Source organism: Ranitomeya imitator, chromosome 10 (genome assembly GCF_032444005.1).
Source record: "Ranitomeya imitator isolate aRanImi1 chromosome 10, aRanImi1.pri, whole genome shotgun sequence".
NCBI classification, from domain to species: Eukaryota; Metazoa; Chordata; class Amphibia; order Anura; family Dendrobatidae; genus Ranitomeya; species Ranitomeya imitator.
Window position 1 is genome coordinate 114,337,950 of NC_091291.1, and position 9,814 is coordinate 114,347,763.

The 9,814-nt window shown below is 44.6% G+C and overlaps 1 long non-coding RNA gene across 1 annotated transcript; it reads left to right on the forward strand.

Moving 5' to 3' along the window:
* The first annotated feature begins 628 nt into the window (after positions 1–628).
* Positions 629–1,744, forward strand: LOC138652137 (uncharacterized). The gene is made up of 3 exons (XR_011315580.1): positions 629–745; positions 822–950; positions 1,338–1,744. It is a non-coding gene; the product is annotated as an uncharacterized lncRNA (long non-coding RNA).
* The last annotated feature ends 8,070 nt before the right edge of the window (positions 1,745–9,814 follow it).

Consider the following 9,814-nt stretch of genomic DNA (forward strand, 5'->3'; position numbering starts at 1 on the left):
TCACGCTCAATATCATCAACAAGCGTGAAAGGGACTTTATGACCAACCGCCACCCCAGGGTACCAACATTTTATCTTATCCCAAAAGTTCATAAATCAGTTGAGAAGCCCCCAGGTAGGCCCATTGTGTCAGGGTTGGGGGGCCTTTTAGAACGGCCCTGTACGTACGTGGACTTCTTTCTACAACCTTTTGTCTCATCTTTAGACTCGTACGTCAGGGATTCAACCTTCCTGATTCAACAATTGCAAAATCTAAGGGTTCCATCTGGCACTTGGCTTGTCACACTAGATGTTGAATCCCTTTATACCTGCATTGGCCATGACCTGGGGACACAAGCAGTCGCCTTTTTCCTGGACAAGAACACCACAGGTGATAGACACCACGACTCCTTTTTGCTTGACCTACTCTCTTTTATTCTGGACAAAAATTATTTTGTCTTTGATCGAGTGTTTTACAGACAAATTAGAGGCACCGCGATGGGCGCACGTTGTGCGCCCTCGTACGCAAATTTGTTTTTGGGGTGGTGGGAGGTCACCAGGGTGTACTGTCTAGAGGTTTTTTCATCATTTGTCATCAAATGGTATCGTTTTATTGATGATATTTTTTTCCTCTGGACAGGCACCCTGGAGGACTGCCATCAGTTTGTGGACACCCTCAATCGGAACCCGTGGAATATTAGGCTGACGTCTTCTTTTTCGCAAACAGAAGTGGAATTCCTGGATTTAAAGCTATATCCTAAGGATGGGTACGTTCACACCACGCTGTACCGCAAGCCCACGGCTGTTAATAGCCTTTTACATTTTTCCAGTTTCCACCCACAGCACTTGAAGAAGGGTATCCCAAAGGGACAGTTTTACCGGATAAGGCGTAACTGCAGTTCTCAGGAGGATTTCCGAAGACACTCACAGGACTTGACCCAACGTTTCAAAAATCGAGGCTACCCTGGGAAGGTAATTGCAAACGCATTTGGCATGGCTAAGGAGGCGGATAGAGGAAGTTTATTACAGCCGAGACGAAACACTGCTTCAAGGCCACTAGGAGTTATCACCACTTTTAACAACCAGTGGCAGGAAATTCGTGGGATCCTTACAAAATATTGGGGGATTTTACACAGTGAACCCAAGTTAAGGTCACATATAGCCGAACAGCCTAGTTTAATTGCCAGAAGGCCAAGAAATCTAAAAGACTGTCTGAGCCACAGCCATTTTAAGCGCCCAGTAACCAGGCTTAGTAGAGGGTTTAGGCCAACTGGTACATTTCCCTGTGGCGGCTGTAATATATGCCCATTTATTGGTAGCAGTGACTTGTGTCTTTCATCTTCCTCCTCTTCATTACAGTTGGTGGCAAAATCGTATTTCAATTGCAAATCTCGCAACCTGGTGTACGCTCTGGTTTGCCCCTGCCCAAAAACATATGTTGGGCAAACAACACAAGAGCTGAAAAGAAGAATACAACAACATCTATCAAATATAACCACGGCCAAGAAGGATCTGGAAAAGGGCAAGACCTTGACGTCGGTGGCTTCGCATTTTTTAACAACACATAATTCCCAAAATAAGGGGATCAAGGTCGTGGGTCTGGAATCCGTTCCATCAGACATCAGAGGGGGAGACATCACACTGGAACTACTCAGACGAGAGTCTAAATGGATTTTCAATTTGAACAGTCAAACCCCACTTGGACTGAATGAAGATCTTCTGTTTACAGGGTTTTATAAACAGTCTTGAAATCGTGTTCCATGTGCTGTGGGGGAATGTGAACCGGAGTTTGAAAGTTTCTGCTCAGTTGTATATGTCTATGATTGATGGGGATTTATAGCAGGCCCAGGTCAAACCGTTTCGAATTTACCCTTGTGTCCTTTTGACCCCTGACCTCTGCATGAACAGTCACATCTTTTTAGTGGAGGTTGATATTCCCTCCACTTAGATGTCTGCATGAACATCATATAACCCACCTGTTTGGTTGGCTTTAATATTAGATAGGACGGGAATAGCCTTTGCCCTCCATGAGAGTATTTGTTGCTTGATTGGGGGGATCTTTGGGGCCGTGTATGTCCTCTTACTATCCGGTGGTTGTGCTCTTTATTAAATTTGAGTCTCGTGTAGGAATAGGTTCGTTTATTTCTTTTATGGTAATTGGAGGGTTTATTATGGCTCGTGTCCGAGAGGGCCTCAGTTGTATCCTGGGAGACTTGTGCTCTCGCTAAATGAGCCTTCACCGGGTTTTTCCACTCGTTCTTTGAAATATTTGGTGTTAGTACTATACCTACCAAGATCCATGCGTGGTGCTGTGGGTCATCTGATTCATAAAATATGGCATGTTGACCCGAATGTACCTATGGGGCAAAAATGAGGGGTCATCCCCCCAAATATACGTGGGTTGGAAGCCTGATGGGGGCTGTATTAACCATAATTTTGAAACATATATGTGTATAATTTTTGATTAGCAGGCTTTCTCTCTTATATACATGGGTGTCTATGAGTCCAGTGTCTATCATATTATATCTTTTTGACAATGTATAAGGTAAATTTATATAACGATAAGTAGGGATGCTTTCCTTGTACAGTAGCATGTTGCCATGGTATCGTGATAGAGATTATCAGGTTTGGCTAAACCTGAATGTAACTCGTGGACGCAGGTAATGAAGCGCTCCACAACTGTCACACACGGCCGGTAGCTATGGTCACCAAATCGGCTGTGTGATGACGGATAGTAGGAGGAGCCCTTTCTCATGTGCCGTATGGATTGTGCCATTTGGATTGGCCCTAGACTGTTACGTCTATAGGGCTTTATGGTAACTTCTGTGGCAACAGCAGAACGTAGGTAGGAGGGGTGATTGAGCCTCAGGGCTCATCTGCTGACGCGGCTGAGCCCGACTTCTGGTTGCGTCCAGAGAGTCCCATGATAACGGCAACAACTGCATGACGATTGTTGGGGATCAGTCCTCAACATAGACATGCTGGTAAAGTGCCGTGGTAACGACTTGTAGATCTAAGGGTCTGTGGGCACATGTGCGGTAACGCCCCTTGGCTGCCGCACACAACCGGTAACCATGGGTACAAGACCGGAAGTGTTACGGCAGCCAGTAGGAGGAGTCTTCTGTGTTGTACGCGGCGGATGAGTGAGAGACGGCCGCGCCCTCAGGGCACTCTGGCACTTGCAGTGCGTGAACTAGGACTAAGGTAGGAGGAGTGGTGGAGTCTTGCAAAACTTATTGGTTGTGTGCTTTTGTGCAGCACCGCCCCTGAAATCTCTGTATGTGGTTGCCTCGTTTGAGCAGCACAGCTGCAGCTGCGTAAAAAAGCAATCATTAGACTTGATAAGGACGCCGAACCTCTACAGGAGCTACCCCTGACGAAGCCACTGGTGTGGCGACACGCGTCGGGTCTCTGCTCCTCCTGTCGGCACCCCCCTAACTGCATTCGGGGCTCTAACAGCACTTGGGTTTGCCTACCAGCTTTATGCCATTTGGCTATTGATAGTCCTATATTTCAACAGGTTTTCTATGCGCCTTATCACAGGGGTCTATGGCATGTTATGTTTTAGGTTTTTTTTTTGATTAGTGGAACTGCTATATAGTCCATCTAGTGATCATATATTGTTATATATTATAGTGGGCAATGTTTTCTGTCATCATTGTGGTCTAGAACCCAATCTATTCTTTGCACACATGTCGGTGTGATATGATTTCCGTTCATGTTGCTCCTATATTGTTAAATACATCCACATACATCTGTTCACTCATGCCATAAATTAGCCTGTTGATGTTAGGTATTTGGTCGCTGGTATCCATCTTGTTTTGGGCAATATTATTGCCCCAAGATTTGTTTGGTGCTGTTCATGCAGATGTCCCATATTGCATACACTATTAGCTCAACATCATTATCAGGGTGTGGGTGGTGTCGTACAAGGGGGAGGGTTCTATTGTGAGCCGAGTGTATATGTATATAGGTCCTATGTGTGACCATTTTTAAATGTTTTTAAATTTGTGTGCTCTTTGTGGTGTTTTGTATGTCCTTATATATTATTTCAATAAAGATTGTATATTTTTTGCATATTCAATCCATTGCCTTGGGTGATCCCCATTTATGGTCTATTTCTTGTCTTGTTTCTTTGGCTTATTTAGAAGGCGGTAATCTATACAAGGTCTCAGCGAACCATCCTTCTTGGCCACAAAAAAGAACCCCGCTCCTAATGACGACGATGACGGGCGAATATGCCCCTTCTCAAGGACTCCTTCACGTAACTCCGCATAGCGGCGTGCTCAGGCACAGATAAATTAAACAGTCGACCTTTTGGGAATTTACTACCAGGAATCAAATCGATAGCACAATCACAATCCCTATGCGGAGGTAGGGTATCGGACTTGGGCTCATCAAATACATCCCGGTAATCAGACAAGACCTCTGGGACCTCAGAAGGGGTGGATAACGAAATAGACAGAAATGGGACATCAACATGTACCCCCTGACAACCCCAGCTGGACACAGACATGGATTTCCAATCTAATACTGGATTATAGACTTGTAGCCATGGCAACCCCAACACGACCACATCATGCAGATTATGCAACACCAGAAAGCGAATAACCTCCTGATGTGCAGGAGCCATGCACATGGTCAGCTGGGTCCAGTACTGAGGCTTATTCTTGGCCAAATGGCGTAGCATCAATTCCTCTCAATGGAATAGGACACTGCAAGGGCTCCAAGAAAAACCCACAACGCCAAGCATACTCCAAGTCCATCAAATTCAGGGCAGCGCCTGAATCCACAAATGCCATGACAGAATAAGATGACAAAGAGCAGATCAAGGTTACGGACAAAAGAAATTTTGACTGTACCGTACCAATGGTGGCAGACCTAGCGAACCGCTTAGTGCGCTTAGGACAATCAGAGATAGCATGAGTGGAATCACCACAGTAGAAACACAGCCCATTCTGACGTCTGTGTTCTTTCCGTTCAACTCTGGTCAAAGTCCTATCGCACTGCATAGGCTCAGATTTATGCTCAGATAATACCGCCAAATGGTGCAGAGATTTACGCTCACGTAAGCGTCGACCGATCTGAATGGCCAAAGACATAGACTCATTCAGACCAGCAGGCATAGGAAATCCCACCATGACATCCTTAAGGGCTTCAGAGAGACCCTTTCTGAAAATAGCTGCGAGCGCAGCTTCATTCCATTGAGTGAGCACGGACCACTTTCTAAATTTCTGACAATATACCTCTATCTCATCCTGACCCTGACACAGAGCCAGCAAATTTTTCTCTGCCTGATCCACTGAATTAGGTTGATCGTACAGCAATCCGAGCGCCAGGAAAAACGCATCAATATTACTTAATGCAGGATCTCCTGGCGCAAGAGAAAATGCCCAGTCCTGAGGGTCGCCACGTAAAAAAGAAATAACGATCCTAACTTGTTGAACTGGGTCACCAGAGGAGCGAGGTTTCAAAGCCAGAAATAGTTTACAATTATTTTTGAAACTCAGAAATTTAGTTCTATCTCCAAAAAACAAGTCAGGAATAGGAATTCTTGGTTCTAACATAGAATTCTGAACCACAAAGTCTTGAATATTTTGTACTCTTGCCGTGAGCTGATCCACACATGAAGACAGACCTTTAATGTCCATCACTACACCTGTGTCCTGAACCACCCAAATGTCTAGGGGAAAAAAAAGGCAAAACACAGTGCAGAGAAAAAAAAATGGTCTCAGAACTTCTTTTTTCCCTCTATTGAGAATCATTAGTACTTGCGGCCTCCAGTACTGTTCTGATTCGGTAATTCAGTACCACAATGGACATAGAAGTCAGAGCACATACAGTGACCTGACAATAACCCAAAAACATAGAACGAGCTCTGAGACGTGGGAACGCCGCTGACCGCAATCCCCAATCCCCTCCAACCACACCAGAAGCAGCCGTGGATTGCGCCTAACGCTCCCCATGCAACTCGGCACAGCCCGAGAAACTAGCTAGCCTGAAGATAGAAAATAAGCCTACCTTGCCTCAGAGAAATACCCCAAAGGAAAAGGCAGCCCCCCACATACAATGACCGTGAGTAAGATGAAAAGACAAACGTAGAGATGAAATAGATTCAGCAAAGCGAGGCCCGACTTTCCGAACAGAGCGAGGACAGGAAAGGCAACCCTGCGGTCAACACAAAACCCTACAAACAACCATGCAAAGGGGGCAAAAAGACCCTCCGTACCGACTAACGGCACGGAGGTACACCCTCTGCGTCCCAGAGCTTCCAGCAAGCAGGAAAACCAACAAAGCAAGCTGGACAGAAAAAAACAGCAAACTAAAATAACAAAAGCGGAACTTAGCTATGCAGAGCAGCAGGCCACAGGAACGATCCAGGAGGAAGCAAGTCCTATACTAGAACATTGACTGGAGGCCAGGATCAAAGCACCAGGTGGAGTCAAACAGAGCAGCACCCAACGACTCCACCACATCACCTGAGGAAGGAAACCCAGAAGCCGCAGTACCACTCTCCTCCACCAACGGAAGCTCATAGAGAGAATCAGCCGAAGTACCACTTGTGACCACAGGAGGGAGCTCTGCCACAGAATTCACAACAATATACTGATTCACACAATTTTGAAATGTTGGCAAAGTAATTGGCCCAAAATAGTAGACAGTGTTGTTTGTCTTGCCAACTTTTAGAAATTAATATCAAGGAATGTTTAAATTTTCATTTTGCAGGTCATTAGTAATGAGAGAACGTGCTCCGATAACGTATTATCAAGCACGCTCGGGTGTTATCAGAGTATCTTAGGCGTACTCATATATTATGTCTGAGTTCCTGCGGCTGCATGATTTGTGGCTGTTCCCTGCATGTGTTCAGGCTGTCTAACAGCCACAAATCATGCAGCTGCAGGGACTCGAACATGGTATACGAGCACGCCCAAGATACTCGGATAACACTTGAACATGCTCGGAAAAGACATTATCCAAGCACGTTTGCTCATCACTACAGGTCATCCTTCCTTCCACACCCTATTCCTGCCTCCTGAATGTGCCTCCCTGCATTGAAAAAATGTGTGAAGGCCTAAATACTAAGAGTCATAGCCATTTTCTCTGAGAATCCTCCATTCCAAGAGCTTGTGCACACGGCCGTATTTTCAGTCCAAGCGCCATCCAACAAAGCATCAGATCGCACATGAACAATGTTAGTCTATGTTGCCGTGAAAATATTAGATTTTTTCCTTGGACCACATTGGTCTGAGGAAAATTCAAAGCATACCCGAGTTTGATCCGAAATTTAGATACTAATCAGCCATGCAAATCAATGAGTCCAAGGAAACCATAGGACTGTAAATCAGAATGCAGTCCAATTTCCATGGACTGGCACAATGGAGAAGATGGAAAAAAAATTCTCCATCTTCTCCTTATCCAAGAGAATTAGATCACAGTGGGATTTGCATAATCGACTCTATTCTCTCTGATGAGGCAATTGTCTGCACCTAGCCTAAGAAACACCAGCTAGCACCAGCCAATGTATTTATTAACATTAATATTGTGTAAAATATAAATTGTGACCTAATTCCCAATATACTTTTCTATATCAACAGCTTGTGGCTTGAAGTTTTCTGCTGGCAGACATTTACTAGGAAAGTAGGAAAAGATCTCGCCTGGTCCTGCAATGGCCACTAGGTTCGTAACTAGTGATAAGCAAATTGATTCTGGGCAAATAAAACTTACCTTGAATTACATTAAAAAAAAAATCTGATTTTTTATGAATCCAAAAATTTTGCAATTGTCTTTGGGTGAATCCAATAAAATGGTAGCTGGCCTACATTTTGCTGGATGATAAAGGTTCCGGAATGGCTTTAAAAGTTGTTTTTTTTTTTAAAAGATCCTTACGTGCCCCACCATGCAGACCTGCTCTGGTCTGGTCATCATTTTTGATCTGGTCTTCACTTGGCGTCTTTGTTTGTGTTGCCAGTGATTTCATGAAGTTGTGATGAACATCATGACATCTCAAGAGGCTTCACATGTTGCAGTAACGATGTATCTAGGTTAGGGCAGAGCGACGGAACAGGTGAAGACCAGATAAACGTTTTTATTTATTTTTTAATTGAAATTTTATTGACATTTTTATCGTATATAAGATAAGATCGAAAGATTCAACAAGCAAGGTCAAAGCTATTATCAGTAATATAAATAAGAGACAGACCTAACAAGGTCTTATCTCCCCAAATATACCACCAAAACATGTACGCGACAAACTATGGGTCACATCAGGATTGGGAGGGAAGACTGCGGAATAACACAGTTATTAGAGAGAGAAGGTTAAAGACAGAGGTAGAAGCCGATGTTTGCCTATTTTTATACCCCAGAACATAATAATGCACATTCCATTTGCATCAAATAAACCGAGAAAATGAAGACTGGAGAAATTCGAGCAAAATCGATAAATTTTACGCTATTCAAATTTGCTCATCTCTCTACCCATAACAACTACAGTACTGGTATCAGAACTGTGTCCTATAATTCGCCAAACACCATGTTCATCACATGACATCTGCTGTAAATAGTGATGACTAACAATGAGCGAACGTGCTGGGATAAGGCGTTATCTGAGCATGCTCAGGCGCTAACCAGGTGTCTTCAGTGTGCTCGAAAAATATGTTCGAGTCCCTGGAGCTGTATGTCTCGCGGCTGGCAGCCGCAACACATGCAGGTATTAACTAACAACTGACAATCCCTGCATGTGTTGTCGTTGTTGAACAGCCATGAGACATGCAACCGTGGGGACTCGAACATATTTTACGAGCACACTGAAGTCATTCCATTAGCACTCAAGAATGCTCAGATAACACCTTATCCAAGCACGTTCACTCATCACTAATGATGACGTTTCTGATCGAATGACTGCAGAGAAATTATGAAATTATATTTAGCAAATTGTATGTGTCACGCCGTTTACGGCGATAAAGGGGCAGGACTGCATACTGGAACCCGCACCTGTCCCTGCCACTATAAGGGGTCCTGGCTTTCCCTTATCTCGGGGGTACCTATGAAGGTTAGGAGGCCGGAGCCGCCAGCGTATCCCTGTCTCCTGTGCAGGCCCTATCAGTGACCCCCTCTCCCCCCAAGGGAGGTGGACTGCACCAGTGTATAACTATCACAATTAACAGGTAAACAGACAAGGTAAAGGAAAACCACATTTAGCTTAATGCTGCAAGGCACAGCAGAGCATGAAGAAACACAAGAAACAATGGACACAGCTGTAGAACCACAGTTCCCAGCTAGCTCCTACTCCTGGCTTGGTCGCTGAAGAATGAACTAGCACCGACAGTCAGCTGATGAACCAGGTGACCTCTTAAAGGATGGAGGGAGTGGTCAAAACAAACATCAGCTGACCCAGCAGCAATGCAATAACATCAGCGGCCACCGGGGGGGAAAAACTGCATTAACCCCCGATGACCAGAAAGGAAAAAAAGGTCTAAAACTACGGCAAACCAGATCTGCCACAAATCCAAAAGTGGACAGTATGACTTCTTTATACAAAACATGACCTTCATTTTCTAAAACCTGGAATACCCCTTTAATTCTTCTTCTTGCATTGATATTAAAGGGAATCTGTCACCCCATTTTAGGCCTATAAGCTAAGGCCACCGCCATCAGGGGCTTATCTACAGCATTCTGTAATGCTGTAGATAAGCCCCCGATGTATCCTGAAAGATAAGAAAAACAAGTTAGATTATACTCAACCAGGGCCGGTCCGGTGCGGTCCGGTCCGATGGGCATCGTTGTCCGGGTCCAGTGCCTCCCATCTTCATACGATGACATCCTCTTCTTTGCTTCCT